This window comes from Danio aesculapii, chromosome 13 (genome assembly GCF_903798145.1).
Source record: "Danio aesculapii chromosome 13, fDanAes4.1, whole genome shotgun sequence".
In the NCBI taxonomy this organism is placed as follows: domain Eukaryota; kingdom Metazoa; phylum Chordata; class Actinopteri; order Cypriniformes; family Danionidae; genus Danio; species Danio aesculapii.
Window position 1 is genome coordinate 38,414,673 of NC_079447.1, and position 26,166 is coordinate 38,440,838.

General features: G+C 35.5%; 1 protein-coding gene across 1 annotated transcript in view; it reads right to left on the reverse strand.

The window, feature by feature from the left end:
• lrmda (leucine rich melanocyte differentiation associated) overlaps positions 1–26,166 on the reverse strand; it is a 540,515-nt gene that overhangs the window by 168,560 nt on the left and 345,789 nt on the right. The window lies entirely within an intron of this gene.

The window sequence follows — 26,166 nt, forward strand, 5'->3', positions numbered from 1 at the left end:
TGCAAATGCACAAGCAATGAAGTAAACCAGATTATAAACAAAGCCCAGAATGCGTATTAGCTGCTATTAGGCGCTATTAGACACGCGCGAACGATGCCGAACGGAAAATGAGAAAGCGCAAATTACTGGTAATTTTGCCAATATTTGAAAAATTTACATAAGCCGTGTGCTATAAATCACGCCATCATTGCGTTTCGGCCCACAGATCTGTCGCTGTCGCTCGACGGAGAAAAAACAAAACAAAACAAAAAGCCGACAAAAGCTTCGCCTCCACAATGAGACTGTGGAAACCCAATCCTCAGGTAGACAAAGTCAACTTTTCCCTGCCAGAACACGAGCTCCGGTGAGCGCACAATGGCGGCTTTGGCTGTCGCAGCTTTCCTTAAAGCAAGCCTGTATTACCAAACAATACCACTCGACAAAAAGAGACACCCACCAAGGAGTAGAACATTGTCTGCTTAAAGTTCACAATGCATGCCAGCGTTTGTCTGCTTCGCCTTTTCTTCTTCCTCCTTTCTTCTGTGCACTGTGTGTATGTTCCTTTACAGAGGTGGGCTATCATTATCTCAGGAATGACAGTAGGTGGAAACGCTATCTTTCATTACACACAGCATAAATAGTGTAATCTATCAGCTCTGTCAATCAGGATGATTGATTACGGCCTGTCAGAGAGGAGAGTGACATATTAGAAAAGTTTTGTTAACAATGCCTATTGCAAGTGGGGCCTGCCACAGAGGCAAGTGATTAATGTGTTGTCAGGCTGTAATCCCACACCGCTGGCTAATGAGGCAAGAATTTATCATCTTTACAGACTGGCAGATGTCAGAAGGAAAGGAATCCAAAGTGCTGGAAACAATATACTGTTTCTTACCGGGCCTGACGTGTCTGACAAGCTTTAAAAACCACAAAGAGGCCTTGTGTAAGCAAAAACTTGAATAGGGCAACTTTCCTTTTGGCATCCTCCTCCAATTCTGCAAGTCAACAAGTATTGCTCCGAGCGAAGAGTTCCCATAACTTCAGCCCTTTTGTCGGGCCAGTCAAAATGCTGCTACAAAGAGCTTTTCAATTACTCGTTCCTACATGACATGTAAATGTACACACCTAGAGTTCTCTTTAAAACTTCCAATTCACACACACACATATATAAGAAACTTCTTAACTCGTTAAAATCAAATAAGAGGAGGGACGGTGTAATACGATCGTGGCTAGTTGTTTTCAGTAGTGGTGGACTGAGTGGGAATCGGGTCTGAAGGCTTGTTTGGGTTCGACTGGCTCCTGTAATAAGACTTCCTGCTGCCTCTTTGGCACCAGCTCTCCTGCAGGTCTGAGATTCAGGGCCCCAACAGGGAGCCACTGACATGGGGTGAGAAAAGCCCAGGGCCCCCAGGGACAGAAAAAACACTCAATCTCTGTCATGGCCACTTTCACTGCCTGAATACAATTACTCCTGCACTTTAACATGCGATGCACTGCTGCATCTAAATATGAAGATGTTTGGGGAAAAGCAAAATTTTGCTGCAAAAAATGTAGCAACACTCAGAAGGGTCCAAATGTCAATTTTAACCAATGTCAAAAAAGGCCAATATAACAACCTAAAAAGTAATAGCAACACAGTGTCCTAGTATACTGTGGTTCGTCGTTATTCGTAGGAGTTACGTTTAAAAAATAACCGATAGGCGAAATCCGCAAAGTAGTCGCTTTATTTTTTTACAATTATTATAGATGTTTTAAGACTCTAAAATCCCTCAAAACACACTTCATACACTTTTCTCAGACAGGCGTTAACATTTCAACACTTTTCTCTCTTGTTTAAACACTCTCAAAGTTCCAACCTTCGTAGAAAAAAAGTCTAGTATTATAGAATGAAATCAAAGATCAAAACCTGTTGTCAGGAGGTATATGTAAGACTTTTTTTTTTTTTTTACATTTTTAGGATAACAGTATCTTCAGCAGAAAACATATCCAAAGATGCCATTTTAAACTGTAAATAAATCAGTGTTTTTGGAACTAATGAAGATAGCGTAGGTCAATGATTCATTTACATGATTTAGCCTGACATGTTTACTGTTCCAAAATATTTTAAATGTTTCGCAAAATAAAATATATTGGCTATGTCCGAAATTGCCTACTACTCAGTAGGAAAAGTTAGAAAAGCATATTCTATATAGTATGAATGTGAGTTGTATGAATGAGCTATGACGTACTACGGATGCCATTTTGACATCACGTGACATCTCGCTTCACTCCCATTAATGAATTCTCTCGCGGTGCATCAAGGGATAGCGTAGCATCCATCGGATGCACACTTCAGAATCTCGCCAAAAGTAGTAAGTCATCTGGGTACTTCTCGCATACTGTTTTTCAAATTCTATGAATTCAAACATACAACTTTGCTCACATACTGATTTAGCGTACTATAAAGTATGGAACTATGTGATATGCATTCTTAAGCGATCTTACGTCCTCGTGTCCTCGTGTAACGTCATCATCATCCGCCGAAGTTCAGTTTCAAAACTCAAGACTGCAAGAATGGAGGACATGTGAAAGTTCCCGGATGTGTTCTTGATATCGAGGACGCACCGATGCAGACTCCAGCATCGAACTCACTCTAGAAGTCCCAGAAGTCATTGCGAATATAGGTGGGAACACAACATCTTATATAGATTTATTAATAAAGCTCAGAGATATAACTTATTTACCTCAGGAGTTTCCCTAAGTGAGACAGTGAAAGTAAACATGAACATGAAAATCTCAATAAAGGCATAAACACATTAAGGGTGTTTGTTTGCTAAAATTCATATTAAAATCAGTTTTGTGTTGTGCAACGTATATTTATAAAGTCTATTTTCATAGTATATATTGTGAAATGGCGGAAAACAATAAATTGTTGTAGGAATGCTGTAATGTTTAAACAATTTTCTGTTAAAAATGTGTGAAGGTCATGTGACAATCGAGAAGAACGCAGCATCTCATTTCTCACAAGATGTATTCTGTGTTCTCGCGGCCTCCCGACTTTGTACTTCTGAGGTGACCTGGCAAGACCAGTCTTCACAAGAACGCAAGTCCAATCTCTGCGTTCTTTGAATTGAGAAACAGCCATTGTGTTCAAAACAGAAAAAAGTTGTTGTTTTTAACTCAGACATTTGAAAATAATATATTTTAGAGCAGTAATCACAATACTGTGATACTGTGATATTTTTATCCAAGGTTATCATACTGTAAGAATACTTTACTGGCCCATGCCTAGTCAGGACCAAACATTCATCACTGTCATCAGTTGCACAATGGATATGCCGCACACATGACAGTTAGAAGTAACACACACCGCACGTGCGCATTTGCATGTTATTTAAAATGAAATTATTCATATGGCGAAATATGTCCCGAGTCGTAGCAGGGCAACGCAGACAGTAACTGTATACAATTATAAAATGCATGGCGTTGCATGTTGCGGCGCATCCGGTGTGTCACCCCCTTTACGATGGTCTTACTGCAGACAGTTACAACTCTTTTTGTATTCTTGTTGGAACTCACACTGCTAGTGATCGGCGATTAATATGGCAAGCTGAATGCATTCTGTACTGTACAGGAGACACGGAGGAGATTAATTTACAATAGTCTACAGCCAATCAGGAAGCAGAACACAATGTGCTGTGAAAAAATAATAAAAATAAGCATGTCAAATTGCATTAAAAGAAGCCACAAAAGGTGAACCGTGTTATAGCGAGGGACCACTGTAGTGTAAAAAGGTTAATTAATGCCTTTCTAAGACAAAATTCGGTAATTAATCAAAAGTGGAAAATATTTATGATAAAATAAAACAATAAAAAGAGTAAAAAAGATGCATCACAGATTGTGCAATAATCTAAAAGTTAGTTTATTACACACATAATAAACCCAGCAGTACATGAAATGCAGCAACAACAGTATTAATTCGTATATACAAATGATTCATTTTAATTAAATTTACAAACTCCCAGAAACCTCCAGAGGTAAACATTTTTTATCTGAGGTCCTTCAGGGCAGATTAAGTTAGTGATAAAGCACTATCAGTATCTCCTCACCCTAATGAAGCACAAATTGAGTGTTACAATTGCAACATTAGCGGCACTGGCTTATTTGCATATGTTTATAAATCACAGCGACACAATTAGCATTACATGATACAATCAGAAGCAGGATTATTTTAAATATGCCTAATGATCTGGCTCTTTCTGTGAGCGCTAACACTGGCACGGTCCTGAGCGGCACCACGCATGCATGCTGAGGTCTTTCCGAATAAGCCATCTGTGTTTAATTAGCCTGGCAACATCTTACAATCATCAGAGGAAAACTGAAAAGTTAAACTGTAATTAAACTATGAGTGCTGGCGCTGTGGGACATGCTTGTCTGTGTCTCTGTAATTGCAAAAACATCACAGAATGAGTGTTGAAACTAAAAAAAACAACAGTTCACTTAGCAGAACTAGCGGAATTGCCCTGTCCTCTTCCACACCAGCCGTGGAAGCACAGAGGGCATCCGTCAACTGGAAAAATCCCAGCTAGTCATCTTTTGTTCATTATTACTCTCACTTGGCCAGCAGCACTGCTACGTACTCAGGCCAGAAACTGCTCACTTAGACAGAGACTGAACATCTGACTGACATAAACAATGAGTAACAGCTTATTTTGCCATTTGGGGTGGCTTTAGTTGAAACGGTTTTTACTACAATACTAGACTGGCCTGAAATAAATACTGAACGGATCAATAAATGTTGGTAAATTTGTGTGCTATTTACAGAACATCAGATGAGACTAATTATCACTAAGGAATATTTGTGTCTCTGCACATAAAAAATGATTACTAGATTTATATATATCGTGGTGTTAAAGTGTTTGCTTGCTTACGGATTTCTTGTTTTTTGCATGTTTGTCACACTTTAATGTTTCAGATTTTCAAACAAATTTTAATATTAGTCAAAGGTAACACAAGTAAACAATTTACACGAGTAAATTTTTAAATGAAGAGATTTTTTTTCTTAAGGGAAAACAAAATACAAAACTACAAAAGAGCTTGCACCCTAAACCTAATAACTTGTGGAGCTACTCTTAGCAGCAATCAAGCATTTTCGATAACTTGCCTAAAGACTAAAAGTCTGTTACAGTGCTTTGGAATTGTGGTCCACTCATCTTTGCAGAATTGTTGTAATTCAGCCACATTGGGGAGTTTTTGAGCATGAACCTCTTTATTAAAGTCATGCCACAGCAACTGGATTCAGGTCAAGACTTTGACTCGGCCACTCCAAAGTCTTTGCTTTGTTTTTTCTTCAGCCATTCAGAAGTGGAAAAGCTTGTCCTGCTGCAGAACCCAAGTTTGCTTCAGCTTGAGGTCACTAACAAATGGCCGGACATTCGCCTTCAGAATATTTTGGTACACAGCTCAATTCATGGTTCCATTTTCTATAAATGCTATAGATTTTTCTAAAAATGATTAATAAACATTGTATATTTCTTTATATGTATTCATTTTCCAAAATGCTAACACACAATGGCATATGTGCCAGATTTAGGCATGGGGCGATATAAGATTCTGGCAGTATGATAACCTTGGATAAAAATATCACAATTTCACGGTATGACAGTACTGTGATTACTGCTCTAAAATATGTTGTTTTTAAATGTCTGGGTAAAAAACTAACTTTTTCCCCTTTGTACACAATATATTTTATTTTGAGAAACATTTCAAATATTTTGGAGCAGTAAACATGTCAGGCTAAATAATTCAAATAAATCATTGACTTCTGCTTTAGTTTTAAAAACACATAACTATTTACAATTTAAAACAACATATTCGGATATCATTTCTGCTGGAGATACTGTTGTCCTAAAAAAACAAACAAACCAAAAAAAAAAAAAAACATAATAAAAAATCTTACACATCCCTTAGGAACAGTATAGCAGAAAATTTTGGCGGTTTTAAAACCTTGACTTTTCCAAACCACGGTATACCTTGAAAACGACTATCGTCCCATGACTAGCCAGAGTGTCAAAATTGTTATGCTAAGTTTTAAAAGAAACAAGTTAACAATTCTCACTGCTATTCACGTTTTGTCCATTAAGTGTTTTATGTACTGATTTAATTTATATTTAGTATTTTCTTTCAACAATGCGTAATTTCTGGGGCAAGAAATCTCATTGACTGTTAAGGCTGAATTATACTTCTGCGTTGAGTGATCGCAGTAATCCACAGCGCATCGATTGCCTGCGCATTTATACTTCTGCATTCTGTTTGTGTTTATCTGACAATAACACTTTCAAAACAACAGCGGGCAGTGGGGTATTTATGTCTCTACAGTTTTTTTTGGGGGGGGTGAGGAATGGCACGGCGTGGCGTGACATGGTGCGGCACGGCTGTTCAGACTGACACCGAGTCATGGTGTTAATTTTTTTCTTTTAATGACAGCAGTAAAAAACAATTATTTGAGCTGTACAATCGTACAAGTTAAAAATGTACATTTATTTTTATATCTTTTTTCCTTAAAGTGTGCAGCTTTTGTCACTGCAGTGTATATTGCAGGGCTTATTTACTTACTAAATAAAGTATTCTTTTATGCTTGACCTTTACTTAAGCATACTTCTTTTTCCTAAGGGTTTATTTACTGACTTACCAAGGGGAAGTATTGCTACCCTGACAGCCAAGTTGGGTCAAAGCTAGGGATGCTCTGATCAGGTTTTTGCAGCTGATATTGAATACCGATTCCTTGTCATGGTGATAGGCTGATACTGAGCACCGATTCTAATGCTTCAAACTTTATAATGCATTGAGCACATTTTCCCTCTAAGTATAAACCTTAAGAGAAGCTTTAAAGAAAATATTTCATCCATTCATTTCACTCTGACTTAGTCCCTTATTTATCAGGGGTTGCCAGAACGAAATGAACTGCCACAGAAAATAATAAAACAGATATAAAAATTGTTATGAAAAATTACAATGAAATTTGGAAACACTGCAAATGATGAAATAAGAATTCAACATTACTCAATCAAGAACAAGTTTGGAGTGTATATTTGATGCATAAGAATTAAAATGCACACCTATAAATCTAATACTCCTTTACTAAAAGGAAAGAGGTCTATAAACTACTGTTTATAGCAATGAGTGTATTACAAGAATTTATATTATTAAATATTCAAATTAAAAAAAAAGTTTTATTTTTCCAATAATTCCAGCCAGCTTTTAGTGAATTAGCAATATTGTCAAAACAGAACTTTCAGTTGTTATATATGTAAAAAGGCCTAAATACATGCAAGACCATTCAAATATTTTGCTCATCTCCAACTATTGATAGCAGATCACTCAGAGATAGATGGATTTGCACTTGCGATATCTTTACTGCTCTATTCATTTAACTGAAGTAATGTAATGCTTAGAACATTGCTGTGCCTCTCACAATCTGTTGTCTTGCTCATTCACTCTCGTCGCCATGATTTCCGAGTATTTTAACTCATTTTGGGGAATCACGGGGTGGGTATAAGTTTGTGGGAGACTCGCAGTGCTTCTGGGAAAGGTCAGATTGGATGAGACGCTAGATAGGGGCGAACGGGTCACAGCAGCTCAAAACACTGTTTGTGTCTCATTCCCATACAGCAGAGAGTGTCTGTGTAGAACTCCACTGTGCGCGATTCAGAGAGCAGAAATTTGTAATTGCGGAACCATGTAGAGACAGAAATTACATGTTGTTGTGTAAATAAGATATTACATACGGCTATGTAGCTTGTTTATTAAAAGAAGTGATTTTATGTTCTATACATAAAATACATTTAACTTGACTTCAAGGGGGGCAGGGACAGATAACCCCCCTAAGATAATGGAGTGGGAAACTGCTCTATATTCCTCTGTGTCAAGTTTCTTCGCCGGTGTTTAGTTTACATCAGAAATACATGTAACGTTGTGTACAAGTGGTGCAAACTTGCTCATTCAGAAGCGAAAACCAGTGGACATGCAACAACTTTAATCATAAACTAAACACAAATCAAAAGTATCCATCTGGAGCTCCTCCATGGACCTTGTTAAACAATCACGCCAACCGGATTGCCCCTTTTCTAGGATTCTCGACCTTGGCCCGATACCATTTTTTTGGAACTGATCTGATCCCGATACCAAAATTATTATTATTTTTTTTTAAAGCATAATACAGTTTCTATAGTTCTGGTGATAACCTCAAATAATATATACTTAGTAAAAATAACAAAACTATAGGCCAACTGTATATTATAAAAGTATAAAGCATTTCCCTCGGAAGAGTAAACTCAGTCGGAGGGATGAAAGAACAGGATCTTACTGTGAGAATAATCTGACGAAGTGGCGCACGTCACGTCTGTGCAGCCGGTGCGTGAAAGCGCTTGATGCATCACTGAGACACAGCGCGAACATGAATTTAACCACTTGAATATTCATCTGTATACTTCACATTAAACTATAGAATGGCTTCAGAACATTTAGGATATAGTAGGTATACATGACAACTTTCTAGTGCCTTATATTAGGCTACTTTCATGGCTTTTGTTGGCTTATAAATTACACAGAATATAGCACACGAGCAAGATCGAATTTGGATCGGTACCAGCTGGCCGATACCCGATCCAGCAAAAATATGCAGTGTCGAACCAATATCCGATCCAAGTATCGGGATCGGTGCATCCCTAGGTGCAGCACCTTTAGAAATGTTTATTGAGAAAAATGGTGATGTGGTTTTTAACCTGCTAATGTGACGTTACTTTTTTTTTAACTCATTGTATGTATGTGTGTATATATACTTATTTATACTATACTTGTTTAGTGTCTGAGTCATTTGGGTATGTGTAGACAACATCTTTTTTTGTAAATTATACTTTTTTCCTAGCCTTTTTAGTGTCAAACATGACAGTGAATGTTTATGCAAAGTAAGATTAAATATTTACTTTCATTTAAAACTAAGTATATTTATGTTTTTCTGTTAGAGATAAGTATTCTGTTTTTCATAAATGTAGACAGTTTTTGATCAATCGGGCTGTAAATTAAAAATGCTTTAATTAAACTTGATTCATGTTCCAATTCACTCATTTAGGAGCTGCTGATCAGACACAATATGGTTTTAGTTTTAAAAAAAATAATAAAAACAATTTATGTCTCTTTTATAAAATCAGTTTTCTCAATTCGAACAGAGCCAGAATGTGAAAACAGCAAACAGATTTGTGAATGCATCATGACAGTTAAGATTTTTGTGCATTGATGTCAATGATAAAGCACGTTTAAGCTCTTTTATTGTTTTGTTTAACGCTTAGAGCAAAGCCTTGACAACATCTAAGTTCAACACTGTAATTTTTACAGCTACATTTAGTCATATATCATAGCAGTTGAGCAAACGCAAGGGACAGATGGGCCGTTCTCCCTCAATTTCCATTAAGCAATGCAAATGGGAAACATCATTGTGGCTGTTCAAACAAAACTCCTCAAAAACATCTGCTTGTTTTCAGGCCAAAATATGCAATATATCACTTGTGTAATAAGAGTGACGTGACATTGAGGTCATTCGCCCCTATCTCTCAGCTTTGTACATGGCTATAAATCAATCGTGCGGCTATTACTAACAATTAACTGTGCTTTAAAGTTTTACAGTCTGTTTATGATGTGCAGTGCATGTGATTTATGTGGACGCAATGAGTCACTGGCTCTAATTGCGGCTGTTTTTGCCGATTGTGCCCTTACGGCGACCTCCCAAAAACTCCAGCTGCCAGAGCACTTTCAGCGGCCCCAAACACTTCACTGCTGGACACCCCGAGCCAGGAGGAGAAAACTGTCCTGCAGGACAGACGAGGGGGAAATCCAAACTGTGCTTTCTGACACATGGGGGAGACAGTGTTCTCATAGCTATCATCATCCCACACAGAAAATTAAGGGATTGTAAAGACGATGATGGACACAAACTGTGATTAAGATCAACACTGAAGTGAATTGACAGTGACATTTATGTTAATGTAATATTTTATATTAAGACATGCTAACACATGAGTTATTATTATAGATGTATAATAAAAATAATAATAATAATAATAATAATAATATTAATAATAATAATAATAATAATAATAGCAGTAGCAGTAATAATTATAATAAAAAATAGTAGTAGTGATGATAATAACAATAAAAAAACAACAAAAACAAACAGTAAAAAAAAAAAAAAAAGAGCACCCTGAGCATGCGTCAATAGCGCCGCCACATTTGTACAGTGCTTTCAGGACAAATGTCATTCAACCGCACTAGTCAAGACTAAAGCCAATCTGAAGATGCTGGACTTGCGCTGTGTACAGATGTAGTAACCATAGAATGTAAAAGATGTAGTATCCGTGACGTCACCCATAGGTTTTTGAAGAACGCAAAATAAGCTACAAATAGGCGTAGCCAACCATCACTATTTTGTTTGTGCGTCATCACGTCAACGGGGGGATACCTAACAAGAGCAAAGAGGCGGAGCATGAGCGGAGCTAAAGATGCCTGCAAGCATTTTGCTAAGGTAGGCTTTTTTTGGGGAGAAATGCTTAATACTTCATTACTTGCGACTGTCTTTAGACCACATGTGCTTGGTTGTATACTATATCAATAGTGTTTAGTCTTTTAAAAACACTGTTGTAATACATTGAGCCACTAAACATTGTTCTTATGACGTTTTTCTACAGGACGAAAACGCTAATTACTTCGAAAAACACTTCAAATATAGTCTGTGTTAGTAAATCCAAGGCTGTTTTTGAAATCCAGGCATAACACTGTATGACAATGTTTTAGATGACTGTTCTATAGCCTACAGCTTATCAATCTTTCAGATTCTGTAGTGCATTCAAGTTCTAAAGAAAAAAAAAATGATAAATGATCTTAAATAAAACAAATAGATTTATAGATATGGTATTTAAGTATATAATTTCACTCACCAGGGAAATGGAGGCCATGTGAATGGTTTGTGAGCACAATAAAGTGCACACGGTATGCCATATTATCTGGTAATTGTAAAAAATAATTCCAAAAGGCAGCTGACTGAGTAAAGCCACATAAAACTAAACTAAAATACGATGTACATGCCGAGTTTGGCAGCTAATCAGCCAGAATCAGCTGAGGTGAATGATGGAGACCAGCTGTCACTCAAGTGGCCACGCCCTTTATTATGCAGACTTAATATAACTTAATATGAACAAAACGGATGAGTTATAAAAAAAATTAAGAAAATCATCCTCACAGTTGTCATGAAGGGTAATATTTGCTATATGATTCAAAATTGTTCTTTGTACCAGGCTGTAAATACTTTTTTTCTGCTGTAAAATTGTCCATTTTAACAGTGGGCTTAATAAAAATCTGCTCTATTATGGAGCCAGGACTAGCGGAATTTCGATGAATTGCAGTTTCAGTTACTTTCGTATTTGCTTCACGAGGGAGAGCGGTAGTAGTAATGAACAAACAGGTGTACTGGTGTAGTAACGAGCAAACAAAGAAAACAAAGCATAAAGGCAGAACATTTCATAGGTAAGATTTCGTTTTGTATGCATTTGTATGTTACGAACTTTTGTGCTAAACAAATAGCCTTACAGATGATAACTCTTACTGCCCTGACCATAAGGCAAAGTAGCACCAACTCGCACTCAATACTAGGCCTATGCTAGTTTTGCTGAATAAAATAAGCAAACAATGTAAATGAAATATGACAACAAGATGCTGCCGTGCTAGAAACTTGTACTATTTTCAGCTAAGTGAATGGGTTGTTCATAATAGAGATTCATTCACAAACTAATTGCTCCCTGCGTTACAATGAGAAGTAAAACGGCAGAGGGTGTGTGTTTCAGGACATGGATTAGATCAAATTTAACAGGAAGGGAGGATAATAAATTTCCATGCACAAAAACACACACACTCTTTGTCGGCAATGTCTGTGCGGTCACTTTTTCATCGATGTAGAAAAGTGGTGTAAAATTACAATTTTCGTAATTAAAAAAATGTGCATACTGACCACCGGGAAAAGTCCTGATTATAGGTACAGTTGAAGTCAGAATTATTAGCCCCTCTTTGAATTTTTTATTTTTTTTTTATATTTCCCAAATGATGTTTAACAGAGCAAAGAAATTTTCACAGTATCTGAAAATATTTCTTCTTCTGGAGAAAGTCTTATTTGTTTTATTTTGGCTAGAATAATTTTTTTTTTTTTTTAAATAAGGTCAAAATTATTAGCCCCTTTAAGCTATATATTTTTTCGATAGTCTACAGAACAAACCATCATTATGCAATAACTTGCCTAATTACCCTAACCTGCCTAGTTAACCTAATTAACCTAGTTAAGCCTTTAAATGTCACTTTAAGCTGTTTAGAAGTGTCTTAATAATATCTAGTCAAATATTATTTACTGTCCTCATGGCAAAGATAAAACAAATCAGTTATTAGAAATGAGTTATTAAAACTATTTGTTTAGAAATGTGTTGAAAAAAAATCTTCTCTCCATTAAACAGAATATGGGGAAAAAATAAACAGGGGGGCTAATAATTCTGACCTTAACTGTATATGTGTAAATATCTCTGGCTCTGGATGGCCAGTCCTCCACTGCACCTTGGTTCCACATTCATTTCAAAGGAGCGCTATCCTACATTAAAATGGCAGCTCTATTAACGCATTCCTTCCAATAGAGCATAGGCGACTTCTAATGTAAATATCTATGATAACAGTAGTAGTAATAACAATAATAACAATAAAAACAACAAAAACAGTAAAAATAATTACAAATAATTCATTTTAAATATACCATCATCATCATCATCATCATCATCAATACTAATACAATTTAATAATTTTAAACAGTAAATGACATAAGCTAAATCACTTATATAATAATAATAACAATATAATAATAATAATAATAATAATAATAATAATAATAATAATAATAATAATAATAATAATAATAATAATAGCATTAGTAGTGATGGTAATAATAATAATAAAAACAACCAAAACAAACAGCTAAATAATTTCAATTATATTATTATTATTATTATTATTATTATTATTATTATTATTATTATTATTATTATTATTATTATTATTATTAATAATAATAATAATAATAATAATAATAATAATAATAATAATAATAATAATAATAATAATAAGTATTATTATTATTATGTTACTACTATGTTAGTACTAATAATAGCAATTTATACAATTATTACAAAAAAATTATTCCGAATGTAATGTATTAACATCCTTATTAATGTTATATAATAATACTTTGCCAAGAAAAAAACAAGCATTGCAATTCTGAAGTAGAATTTTGGAAGTGCGCGCGCGCGCACGCACGCACGCACGCACGCACGCACAAGCACAAACACGCACACGCAGACACTCAAGCAAGCAAGCATACGAAGTGGCATTTACAATGATAATTAAAATTAAGTGTTCCCATATTTCTTCATATACACCAACAAAACAAACAAATAACATGCCCACACAAGCTGTATGTGTGTGTGTGTTCATACATGCTTAGTGAAAGAGCTGCAGATTCACAAGAAGTTGTGGCTGGTTTAATTTAACACAGTGTTGATGACAATGCATGTAATAAATCTGACTGTTATGTTTGTGGATGAGCTGCACTCAACCACACAACTCAAGATACACAAGATAGTTTGACAGACACATAAAAAACATGGTCAGGTTTGTGCGTAGAAAATGTCGTCAAAAAAAGTTACAGTTACATTTGTAGATCAGTTAAACATGTTTGTTCAGTCTGATGTTACACGTCTCAGTTTCTGAGTCCAAACACTTTATCAGATGCTTAAAGTGAACAACAAATTAGGAATGGGCAATTACCTTATTCCTTGATCCTCCCTATGATGAGAATCTCACAACAATAAAACCTATAATCTGTCTATCCAATACATAAATATACTACAGTAACGTTAGCATGTGTGTGATACAGTTTGCTTGTAAACAGAATATAGATAATACCCATACAAAGCATCTGGATTGAAGAACACAAATCAACATTAAACTTTTTCTTGATTATTACTGCATTCATGTTTGATCCGATTACTGTCTTATACTGTATGTCTATATTTGCAAAATAAACCACTGTTTGTTTTATTTATATAGAGTATTGTGATTTGTAGTTTGTAATGTGAATCTTTGTTCTTTGTTTGACTAATTTTATTAAAAAGTATGACACAAAGCTTTTTAGCTTTACCCTGTTTTTGGCCTAAATGTCTGATTTGTCTAATTATTATTTTTTATTTTATATTTTATTACCATGATATTTTTGCCATAGCAACCACCTTTAACTCCAGGGATGTTTGATGTCTTTACTTCTGTAATACACATGTCCAGTTTATATGCAGGTTTGCTCTGTAGTGTCCAGTATGAATGAAAAAGATAATGCATTACATGTGTGCTCACAATTCATCTTGGCAAAAAAATAATTAATTAATTAATTAATTAAAATTGTTTAAAAAAAAATTACTTTTCACAGGACTTTTTTTTTTTAAATCTCTCAGTTGATACATATAAATTATCAGAACTTTTTTGTTATTGAAATAAATACCAGAAACTACTCCGATATTGTTACATTATCAACTATTGGTAAGTGCGTATTTAAAATACTCTCACGTTGTTTTGCAAAATATTTAATATCATGATCAAAATGTTTATATCCATGCCTAATGTCAGTCCAGCCTGATCTCACGAGAAAATGTAAGTATTTTACGTTTTGTCAGTTTAGTGGCTAATTCGTACGAGTTCAGTTATACAAAAATGTACGATTTTAAAGAGGCGTGGTACCCAACCCCACCCCTAAACCCAACCGTCATTGGATGAGGAGAAAATCGTAGTAAATTGTACGAATTAGGTCGTACGAAATCATACGAATTAGCCACTAAATCAAAAAGTTACGAATTGCCGTGAGATTGCGTTGGATGGTCAGACAGTGACGCATCTTTTTAAAAAATTGGAAAATATTGGTGTCTGCTGGAACGTTGCAAGTCCAGCGACAGAAGTGAAGACTATGATTTTATAAAATATTTCCTTTAAGGCCCGTGCACAGCAGGACAATCTTTACCCATACTTTACCCAAACGCTGACAGTTTTTTTTTTTTGCTGAATGACTAAATGGCTAGACCCTGCACACCAACATGCAAAACATAATGTGTAAAAGTGTGTGACTTTTTTTGTTTAACACATCAGGTTAAAAACTGGTCGATCAATGAGATTCATACTTTTTTCAGGTACACATCTTGGTGGTACTAGGCAGGACACATTTCTAACGACTAAGAAAATCACTTGAGTATGTATAAATGGCAAAAAATATCACAAAAAACATTGACAATGACAAACACTGACAAAACAGTGTACACAAGCATTTAAAGTAGCATATGACTAAACAGTGGTCATAAGCCACTATTAAGAATTTTGAACGTTTCTAAGAGACGTAAAACTTTTAGTTAAGCTTGCCTGTAGAAAATGGCAATAATGACTCTTTCCAAACAATCTGCTTCACCAAACTGTAACAATATATTTTAAAAGGCCCTTTTAGGAAAAATGTATCCATAAAATGATTCAGCAAACAGCGAAGGTACATAGGTGCTCCTGCTGTTTATTATGTTTAAATGCTTCAGGGAAGTCATAATTCTCACATGGAGAGATGAATTCGGCAGCAAGCCACAAGAGGGATGATACCTAGAGAAAAAGAGAAGAATTCTGTCCATCTCACTTTCTACAGAGCTTACAGACTGAAAAATACAATAATCACTCGCTATCAGGCAGCTTCACTGAGGTGGTCTGTCTTTTATTTCGCTGCCTTGATATGAACTTCTCTGACGAGAGGCAGATTAATATGAAAAATGCAGAAAGGAGATCGACCTCATAACTTTCCTGGCTCTGCCAGCATGGATTACGGAGAGCTGAGTTTGTGTGACTAGAACTGATGGGACTCGGCACTGAACTCCTCCAGTTGGGCCGTCTGTTTTTCATTACACAGGACGAGGATGTGGGAGAAAATGTGTATCGTGGTGAGAAAATCAAGTCAAAGCTTTATCCAAGCATAATCTAGCTGACATTTCAGAGCCATTATATCCTTACGTAGCTACCAAAGCAGCTACTTTGTAGTCAGAAAAAAAGGATGTATAGGCATTTATTATTTCATTGTTTCATATAAGCTCTAAAATAATAATAATAATAATAATAATAATAATAATAATAATAATAATAATGATGATGATGATGATGATAATAATAAATTATTCTGTATTTAATTAAATAAATACTTTTACTTATATATTCAATTTTAATATAGTGCATGCAATACAAATAATGATTCATTACATTTGAGTCCATTTATTAAACTGTAGTTTTATAATGATGATAATAATAATAATAATGATGATAATAATAATAATAATAATAATAATAATAATAATAATAATAATAATTCATTTTGTACTTCAAACAACAAATCATTTAGTTGATTATATATAAGAATAATGTTAATAATGCTTTTAAAAAATGCTAAATGAATTTAGCTGCACTTTTTGTTTTGTTATTGGTTTTAGTGTGGTTTCACACAATCACATTCAATGACATTTAAGTCCTCTACAAAAAATATATCAAATTATGGCATTCCTACACACCCAGTTTCCCAAAAGAACAGCTTAAGGCTTTCATGTTCCTTCCCTTAACAGTGGATTTAAGCAAGAGATGGAAAAAGAGAGAAATCCCTGAATATCCTTTCTGAATTTCCTTGTTTACTCAAGGTAGTTGTTTATCCCTCTCCCTTTCCTATCTCTGTCTTTCTTTAAGCTGGTCCGATCACTCCATTTCAGCACTCTAGAAATCCAATAAAACACAGGCCCAATTACGCTGTCCTCATAACTACAGCTCCCGCCCTTCCAGCACACATCAGCCATGCAGAGACACCAGACAACAACAGCCAGACAGCTCATTTTCAACCACTTACATTAATATATAGTTGTAGGACCACCAGTGCATGGTGGGAGGGGGAAAAAAAATCAATGCAGAAGAGAAAGAGATTTGCAACAGGCTGTAATAAATGTCACCTTGGGCAAATTGCAAAGACGCAAAACATTTCAACACATTTGGTAAGTGCCACGTCACTTTGGGAGACAATAAAGAGAAAACTCTTTGAATGTTGTAAGAGCAATTTCTGTCCAGCTATTTGCTTTGCGCTTTGGGGATAATTTGAAACTTTTAGATAGAAGGTGAAGAAGTTGTACTGTTATTGTATTCATGCTGTATTTAAATTTCCTGGGCTGTTATAAAAATACTACTACTAATAATAACAACTTTTGGTGTATTAGAGCAATGGTCCCCAACCTTTTTATCACAGCGGACCGGTCAACACTTGACAATTTTACCACTATCGGGGGTGGGTGGGGGAGCGCAGGTGGGTGTATGTATGTATGTAGATCATGTGTATGTAACCATCAACAGTTTTTTTATAGAGAAACAAAAAAAAAACATTACAGTGTTTGGGTGTGCTGTTTGTCTGAGAAATGTGTATATTCCATAAAAGGTTTGAAACTGATTGGTTAGTTCTTGTCACGTGAATCACGGTGTGCTTGCGGCATTCTGAAGAGTTAGATGTTTTAACTAGATGCGCCTGGAAGGTGCGAGTGCGTAGCACTGCTTGCGTGCATCGCTCCCAATATGCGTGCGCAAGCCGCGTGCCCGCTTTGGAAATAACAAACTTGCATGCAGAAAAGATGCAATATGTGATCGGCTTATAGGCCACCGCCATTTGCAATCTCCAGCAGTTGACCTTCTTGCGCAGACATGCTGGATTCACCTGATTTGTTGACAAATGGGTTGCGGATCTATTCCTTAGCAGTTTGTTGTCTTTTACTGGGCTTTTTCCCCTTGGCAAAGAAACGTTCTAAAGACGTCTGTTTCTTACTCATTTTGCTGCTTGTGGGTTAAATTTGGCTCTCAAATGACCGAGATGTAATTGAGGGAATACAGTCATTTTTTTAAAATAAAAGAGTAAGAGACCGTTTAGACTCAGATAATAAATAAAACAGAAATACTGAATGATTTCTTGTGCGGCCCAGTATCATTTGATCCATGCACCGGCCCAGTGGTTGGGGACCACTGTATTATAGAACCACAGCATAGTATCAGGATAGAATAGTAGTCTAAAATGCAACCTTTAAACATTAAAATGTAAACATTCAACTGCAATGTAAATAATGTAAATAATTTTTCTGCTTCAAAACATAATTAAAGATGTTTTGATAAATCACACAAAATTTTAAGAATAATGCTAAATAACAATATTTTGTTCTTGTTTTTATGCAGAGTGGCACAGCTGAGAATAGCAAAAGATTTTATGAACTTTTGCATGATTTATTTTTAAACCAATTTAAGGAATGACACTGTTTATCCTGCTTTTGGTAACACTTTATTTTACAGTGACCTTCTTACAAGTTACATGTGTACTCAGTAAAGGAATGATTTACAACAGGCTGCTGTGTTGCAGCTACAAAAAGCAATTTTTTCCTGATAATCCAACAGCCAAAAGTCAATTATCCAGCTCATACTGTGTTTACCACACCTAAATACATTGGTCAAATGTTTTACAATTGTAATGTTTACAATAAAAAATATCCAGTAAATTTAAACTTACAATAATCACAATAATATAAGCAAATTAAATCTAAATCTATTTGCCAGTGTAGTTAGCTCAAAATTTACCTAAAAGGTTAATTCTACTCATTTGAAAAGAGTTTTGAACTCAGAGTTGAAGGTAATGAGTTAATTAAATACCTCATTACTTCAACTTAAATGGAGTAAGTTCACAGTACTCATATAGACGGTTTGAGTTGCCTTAACTTGTTTCGTTTTACAGTACTCAGATGGTTTGAGTTCTCTTCATTTATTGGGTTTTACTGTGCTCAAATTGCTTCTTTAACTCAAATGGATTAAGTTCACAGTACTCATTAGGATTAGCTTTTGAACTTAAATGGTTTGTTACAATCGGTTTCCTCAAATGGTTTGAGTTACCTTAACTTTTTAGGTTTTATTGTGTGATAATTAAGTAATCTTCACATCAATGGTTCTCAGGTCCTGCCCTTGCACCACACTGTTCTCACATAATCAGCTCAAGAGATGAGAGATTTATGCATGAACTGTGCTATGAACTACAGCGTCCCTATACAGTGTTTACTCCTCCCTGCTACCTTGAGCACTGAAAATCTTTACTTCACTTCAGAACCTTCCTTCACAGCTTTGCGCAATGCCACTGACTGCACTGGATGTTTTATAATATGAACACAAATTATGTTCACACTAGGGTTGGGTACCGAAACACGGTGCTATTATGGTACTGGTACCTATGTAACCGGTATGCACCAGACCGAATTAGGTTTTGGTGCCTAATTTCGGTGCCACTGGTGCTGCGACAAAGATGAAGCATCAAGGGGTACAACAAAAGCATACTTTTTCTTTCCATTCGGTGTGCTGGAATCAAATTTTCTTAAAACAACACTCTTCCACCAGTCCTTACTTCATATTCTCATCCAATACCAATGAAAGTGAAAGTGTCAAACTGCAGTTAAAGTCGACAAATGACAAATTAAACACCCGAAATTACATGGAACTCTGGAGGAAACTTGGATAGCATGGTCACGCAATGGCATTAATCTATGTATACCTTGTAAAACAGGATCATAAAGGAACATTCAAAGAGCAACTCATGCAAACACATTAATCATATTATTGTCTTAATCAGATTATGGCAAATATTTAGATTACTGATGTCCATGTAAACGTAGTCACAAGCATCAACCCTAGAAAAAAAAGTGTTCCCTAATTTTGATGACAGCCTTTCCACAGGTTAGTAGTAAGCTATTGTAATGTTAATTGCATAATGTAAATGTTAAATTCCTGCTACAAACAAATGCTCAAAAGAAATATATTAAAGCAATTCAATTCAGTTAAATAAAATATAAAATGATGTACACTTTTAAATTTAATTATATTGTTCAATTAAAATGAATCACCCACCATAATTTTGTGGCTCAATGGTATTGGTTCAGGCACTGGTGCCCTTTTAAAAATATCGATTTAGCACTGGTATTGTTATAACCTCAAACTATACCCAACCCTAGCTCACACCAAAAGCTAAATTAAGTGTTTGAATAAGTAGATTAAATACATTGTCAATACAAACAGGCTAATTATTGCATCAAATTCATCCAAGCCGCATTTTCTGTGAAAGTGCAAGAAATTAAATTCAAGTGGAAAATTAGCTTGAAGTGAAAAACATTCCGTGAGTAAGCAAGAGAGAGTGATGCAGTGCTCTGTGTTTGCTGTGAATCCAGCATTAGGCCTAACACAAATGTTCTCATTGGTTGAGACATGTGATGACATTCATCCCAAGCCAGTATACACTGTTCAACATCCCACACCTCCTGGGATCCACTGCTTGCCTCTGTGTGCATTTAGAACCAGTGAGCTTTTACAATAATAAAAATAATAATAAAAACTGTGCTAACGTGCAAAAAAATGTCGGCATTAATTAATTTATGTGTTAACACGATTATATATAATGATGCGTAAGATAATTATATGAACTCACAAAGCAATCCTAAGGAATAAAAAGCTCAAAAAGCCTTATATTAGCTTATATTTTATTTTAGGGCTGCACAATACATAGTTTTAACATCGATATCGTAATGTGCGCATTCACAATAGTCACATCGAAAAGATTTGCAATGTTAAGTCTGAATTATAGTTGACCAGGAGCTGCAGAATTTAATATTTATATGCCAGAGCTTCCCACACATAAACTTTACTTGGGTGGGCCGCCCAAAAATATTTTGTGACATTTTTTTACTATTATTATCATCCTTCTACACTTTTTTTGTATCCGCCTAATATGACCAAACACCCGCGATCGATTATTTAGTGAAAAATCCTATCTCGTTTACCCATTTTGTTCTGTGGCGCGTAAACTGTCAGCACTCCCGCACTGCAGACCCACAGAGACGGGCCTTTTTGGCACTTAAAAAAATTCATCTGACCGGGTTTCTAAATCTTCTAAAATGTCCAGGATTCTATTTTTTTTTTTTTTTACCCATAATAGGGGCTCTTTAAGTAAAACAAAATAACACTGTTTCATAATGCTGTGTAACAGTGCAGTCACACTGCAACTAACATTCAGTAATTCTTTATTCATTAAACAATTAAAACTAGGCAGACAAGAAACAAAACAGTGGGTAAGACCTAACAGACAGGCATAGATGAGATATTCAATGAGTACAACAATGCTACAACGGCACGCTGTCGTGTACAGGGTTTGATGGGGAATTCGAAAAGCAGGAAGAGCTAATTACAGTCTGCTGTAACAATGTTAACGCCAGCATGTCTTTAAACGTAAGACACCCCGCTGGATGAAGAATAAAAGCAAACACAAATAACTAATTATGCCATCATCTTCTAGCTCGTTGCTGGCGCTCATTAATTGGTGACCTGCACTATTGGTCAGTAGACAATCGGCATGATGATGAAGCCAATTAGAGACAGAGAGTACACATGCCCCACAGAGCTTGTTATGGCTGCCACATCATGTCTCATCTAAATCAAAACAAACGCCAGGCAAACGTTGGCGTGACAGCTGCGTCAGGCGCAGACATGGGACATCAGAGTACAGCCAACTTTCTCCCTCTCACCAGGCCCCTACAATAGCAGTTATTGTGGAGAAGACAGGGGCCTTACAGCAGAGTCTGTTTAATCTGCTTCAGTGTCTGACGGGGAACAGGCCAGACATATTCTTGTCTGTTTACTGGAGACTTTCAGACTTTGGAAACATTAACACTTCTGCTATAAGGTTTGACTTGGTAATATTAGTTTACAGATTAGGGATAATGATTTAAAGTCTGCATGAACTGGAAGCTGCAACAATTTTTTGTTTATTTTGTGATGCAGTTACTAGAGAAATGGAATATTAAATGAGAAAACGGTGGGTGGGGTTTGTTTCGTTTTCTACTGCGAGCTGATTGGATGTTATAAAGTAAGCATTTCATTCAGAAAAATTGGGAACAGGGTTTCACAAGAGTTATTACAACCTTAAAGAAACCTCTTCCTCACCATTTCTGTGTGTTGTCATCATAACGCTGTTAAATCTGACAGTTGGAGGGCCGTAGTTGAGTACGTTAACCACGCCTAATACCTCAGACATATGTAATCTGAGAATTTAACTGAAAACAATCAGGAAGTGCATTTTTAGATTTTTAATTAAAGATTAAAGGGCAAACATACTTTTTTTCTTAATGGCATGCACAGATTAAATGTTCACCACAAAACTAGCCATTTGAGCTGACAAAATCAATATGGTTAGTTTTGATTTCATGTGTACTTTAACAACATATGATGCGATTCTATGGGATTTATTAATGCTAGATAACATTGATTTCTTTTATTGCAAACATATTTTCAAATTGGCTAAATTTAAATTGGTAAATTAAGTAACTGATCTAAAGTATTTTTATGTATTATAGGGCTCCTATTACGGTTTCTAACACCTTTATTTTTACAGGGTATATGCAGGAATCCTGAAGATAATTTCAATACCTTTTTAGGACTTTTTAAAGACCTTCTCAGAATATTCTAAGGCCTCATCGCCACCAAGTTCTAATCAGTATCAAAGCTTGGAAGAAACAAAGCTTGAAAGAATAAATTACGAGGTTGTTTCCATTTTCACCCTGTTTTAATATGTAATTCAGCTGTTTGGGCACAAAAAAGACTGGTGCATCTGAAACTGTATACCTCCCTAATACTCATATGTAGTATGTGAAAAGCAGTGAGTTCACAGCATGCAATTTAGAGTAGTATACAATTCAGAGAATTACAAAAAAACTAACTAGAAGGACCCGGATGACATACTATTTCCAGTGAGAATTTGAAGTGTACGTCCAATGGTCGTAAAGTGATGAAACTGACATGGGTAGATAATGAGATAATGATGAATGGCAGGTGCAGTACATACAAAAATCAATTCATACTTTTTATAACACACTTTTCTAACTCGATTTGTATAAAATTTTAAAAACAGCTAATGTTACTCTATATAGTTATTCTCTATAAGCAAGTATTGTTTCTCCCTCAAATGCCTCAATTGTAGTCTTCTGAGTTTTCGTCTTGGAATGTACACATCACAACATCTCACATTTAAATAATTTCTTTTAACGCCCAAGGAGGTAAGGTCTGTTTGAGTTTTGTTGTTACTAATATGCTGATTGTATTGATCTAATATACTGATATAGATGTGATTTCTCTAACATATTTTTCTCATTAAATGGACTTGTGCTTTATTTATTTATATCTTTTTGTACATTTGCACCTTAACTTGTATGTTTGACAGTTTATGTCAAAGATAACTTAATACTTGCACTTTCCAGTATGATCTCACGAGGAAATGTGACTATTTTACATTTTGTTAGTTTAGTGGCTAATTTATCAAACAAAAATGCACTTTATTGAAATACTTGATTGAGTTTATTGAAATACTGTTACTGAAAAATGTTCTCATAATATTTAACATATTAACAAACATGGGGCTCTATGTCAACATTTTAAGTGCAAAGTCTAAAGTGCATTGCGTAAAAGCATTAAGGGCATGTCTGAATCCACTTTTGCTATTTTAAGGACAGAAAATATGGTCTGCGGCCCGGTACATGGTCTAACAGGGTTGTGTTTATTCTCTTAAAGAGTTATGGGTGTGATTTGAGAATAACATGCAATAAACCAATCAGAGTCTCATCTCCCATTGCCTTTAAGTGTCGTGCCATGGTGCATTTGATATTTACATGACGAACTTTGTAAGTGGAAAAACTGAATGCTTCAAACAGTTAAACAGACCATTCAGCTGCATGAGATTAAAGAATGAGCCTCCTCCATTTGGCCTTTTTACTTTCTCTTTACTTTACGCTTGCTCTTTACTTTCACAGAGTAAGAAAACAGTTGTAGACTCACTCCACTGAAGACAACCATAGCCTACATATTTATTTTAAATAAAACATAATTTTGTTTGCTAAGTGGAAAGATTTGTTTTAAAATTATTTCTAAATTCAGTTCTAATTTCCAGCAAATCAATAAAAGAACAATAATAACCTATATGGTGATGCATACATCTCCAAAAACGACAGGTGGACAAATCTAAACTTGTTTTTATTAAAACAAATATAAATATGCATATAAAAAATACTACTAATAATAATAACATTATACAAATGCATGTATTGTTTATAAATTGATGAAAAAACTGACTATAACAGAGCTAGATTACAAAGCCCAGCATCCAAGGTGAAGAAGGCATGGAGGTAGTGTTTTTATATTTATGTAGAAATATATATATTATGTATAAATTATATTTAAATATATATTTTTTTACATTTTAATTCTATAATTCTTTTCATATGTAAAGATAAGTGTGTATTGCTGTCCATCCTGTTACATAAGCAATGTGTAAGCATTTTGGCATAGGTGCATAACTAAGGCACACTTTAAAAAATAAAAACTCTGCGCCATTGACTTAAGGCCAGCTTTTAGTTCAATGGCGCGACCTATTTCAGTTGTCTTAAAAAAGCAATGTGCCCTTAACACACCTCTTTTCAGACCAGCATGCCCATGAGTACATGAAGTTGTGCAAATTTGCTATTTAAACAACATTGTGCAAAACATGAAAATGACTCCTGCTCCAGGCTGAAAATAGCAACAAATCACACCCTACATGCCTTGTGCCTTGTTGCGCCGGGTGTGTGATAGGGCCCATATAGTTATAAAAAGATAAAAATCATAAAATAATATATAAAAAATATATACTGTTCCTAATATTTGATTCAATGCTGATTAAAAAAACACCAACAATGAAATGAACACTACAAATGTATAATTAACAACAGATTGATGTGGACTGTAGACAACTATACTTCTAAACTTTCATTCATTCATTCAGTTTCTTTTCGGCTTAGACCCTTTATTAATCAGGGGTTGCTACAGTGTAATGAACCACCAACTTATCCAGCATATGTTTTATGCTGTGGATGCCCTTCCAGGTGCAACCCATCACTGGGAAACACCCATACACTATCATTCACACACATACACCACGGCCAATTTAGTTTATTCAATTCACCTATAGCGCATGTCTTTGGACTGTGGGGGAAACCGGAGCACCCGGAGGAAACCCACACAAACACAAGCAGTAGATGCAAACTCCACACAGAAATGCCAACTGACCCAGCTGGGTCTTGAACCAGCGACCTTCTTGCCATGAGGTGATCATGCTACCCACTGCGCCAGTGTGACACCCTACTTCTAAACTTCGAAAAGCTTTTTTTTCGCTTTGCGTACTCAATCCCCCCAAAATACCACATAATGTCAAGCCTGCAAAAGGCAATTCCATTTTGAAAGAGAATATTTCATAGAAGATCTTTTACAAAAGATTTGGATTAGATACAAACCCTGAAAACTATAAACACTATCTAGGTCATTATTTGGAAGAGTTCTAGATATTTAGAGTTCACTGTACTTTTCAGCAGTGCGGCCGCTAAGCATTAAATGCTGGAACTTTCTCAATAGCTGTGCTCAAAATGGATTTACTGTGGCATTATGTTACCGTTTTAACTGAAATTGTTTTATTTGTTTCACATGTGATCATTTATCCATCTTCATCACTCTCAAATCGCCATGTCCTGAAACGTCTCGTCTTATTTAAGCAGACAGGTTGCACAACACTTTATTTTCCATTTTCCAGTCATCCTTTCTCATTTTCCAACCGACAAACTATCCTCCAAACTAAAAACATGCCCGGATGAGGTTAACTCCATTGCATGCTTTTCACTTTTCAGTCGCTTTAATGCTGAAACAAAATAAGTGACTTCACCATCATCCAAACAAAAAGACAATCTCAACTCCTCTGAATGTTGACTCGAAAAATACTCTTTTCTTTCTTTGTACACATGTATACACAACACGCCGACCTGATTCAACCACAAGCTAAACATTTATGATTCTACACTTGTACAAAATCAAGCCATTCTTTCATAAACGCAAGCAAAGAGGTGAACGGAGATGTGCTTGAAGACTAGGACTCTCAAAAGCAAGCAAGAG